General features: G+C 47.6%; 1 pseudogene; it reads left to right on the top strand.

Annotated features, from left to right (window-relative positions):
- The first annotated feature begins 352 nt into the window (after positions 1-352).
- On the top strand, positions 353-747 carry LOC129462522 (small ribosomal subunit protein bS21m-like; annotated as a pseudogene).
- The last annotated feature ends 800 nt before the right edge of the window (positions 748-1,547 follow it).

The raw sequence follows: 1,547 nt of genomic DNA, 5'->3' as shown, positions 1-1,547 counted from the left end.
CCTGGCCTCTCACTAGGCCACCGCTTTGCATGTACAGTGCTGAGTCCACCCATGGAATGTTAATTTTCCTATACTGCAGCAGGGCAGGCCCGTGACATGCAGACCTCAGACACATCAGCAATGGTAACTAAGGCTGGAGTCATACAGGCTACTGACTCAGTGGGGCCAGTAGTGAGGCCACGATGGGATTACTGCTGAGAATGACCAAGCATGGGACAGAGATGGAATAGCAGCCTCCCGGGAGCTGCTGCACACGGAGGAAAGAGCTCCATTATTATAGGGAATGATTCGGCTCCAACCAGAATTAGCTTTATGGTCAAAAGCTCCTGATATCGGGGTCCACTAGGTACTGAGCGCGTCAGGCTCTCCAGAGTGAAGACTTAGATCCAAGGTCATGGCCAGACATCTGAAGATCATCACCAGGACTGTGATGGCACAGGAAGGGAACGTGGAAAGCGCACGCAGGACCCTGAACAGAATCCTAACTATGGATGGGCTCATTGAGGACATTAGGTGTCAGCAGTATTATGAGAAGCCATGCCACCGGCGGCAGAGGGAAAGCTATGAGAGGTGCTGGCGGATCTATAGTATGGAAATGGCCCTTCTTGATGTGAAAGAATTGGGCAGATCCGTGGCAGGGCTGCTGAGGCCTGCGGATGGGACACCCAGTGTGAAACCCTCATCCAGTTGTGTCTCCATCTCGTTTCTTTGAACAGTCTCATTTCCTATTACCGATCTCTACAATAAACTCAATCACATGTTGGCAAGAAGGCCTCCACATGTAGAAACAATCCCGTTGTCAGCAGTGGACCGTCTTTTACTAAGTGAAAGAAGAAACTGAGTCTGAAGCAATGTAAGAGTAGAATGGCGTTTGCCAGGGACTAGGAGGGGGCAATGAGGAGTTATTGTTTGATGGGTACAGAGTTTCAGTTTGGGAAGATGAAAAAGTTCAGGAGGTGAGGCCAGGCATGGTGGCTCACACCCGTTATCCCAGCACTTTGGGAGGTTGAGGTGGGTGGATTGCTTGAGGCCAGGAGTTCCAGACCAGCCTGGCCAACATGGTGAAACTCCATCTCTACTAAAAATAAAAAAATAAAAAATTATCCAGGAGTGGTGGTGCGCACCTGTAGTCTTAGCTGCTTGGGAGACTGAGGCAGGAGAATTGCTTGAACCGGGGAGGTGAAGGTTGCAGTCAGCCAAGATCATGCCCTTGCACTCCAGGCTGGGCAACAGAGTGAGACTCCATCTCAAAAAAAACCCCAAAAAAACAAAAAAACAGGAGATGGATGGTAGATGGTGATGGTGGTTGCACAAATGGTGAATGTCCTTCATGCCACTGAACTGTACACTTAAATGCTTATGATGGTAAAATGATGGTAAATTTTATGTTTACTACTATAAAAACTTTTTTGAAAGTAAAAAAAAAAAAAGCTCCTGATATCATCTGCAGTTTTGGCACCTGCAAAATACCCTAATAACAGAGCTGACTTCGATGAGTCTGTCTTCCCCGGGGAACTCTCTACTTAAAAAAAAAAAAGTGTCCATGC

This window comes from Symphalangus syndactylus, chromosome 2 (genome assembly GCF_028878055.3).
Source record: "Symphalangus syndactylus isolate Jambi chromosome 2, NHGRI_mSymSyn1-v2.1_pri, whole genome shotgun sequence".
Taxonomy (NCBI): Eukaryota; Metazoa; Chordata; class Mammalia; order Primates; family Hylobatidae; genus Symphalangus; species Symphalangus syndactylus.
This window is presented reverse-complemented; position numbering and strand designations above follow the sequence as displayed.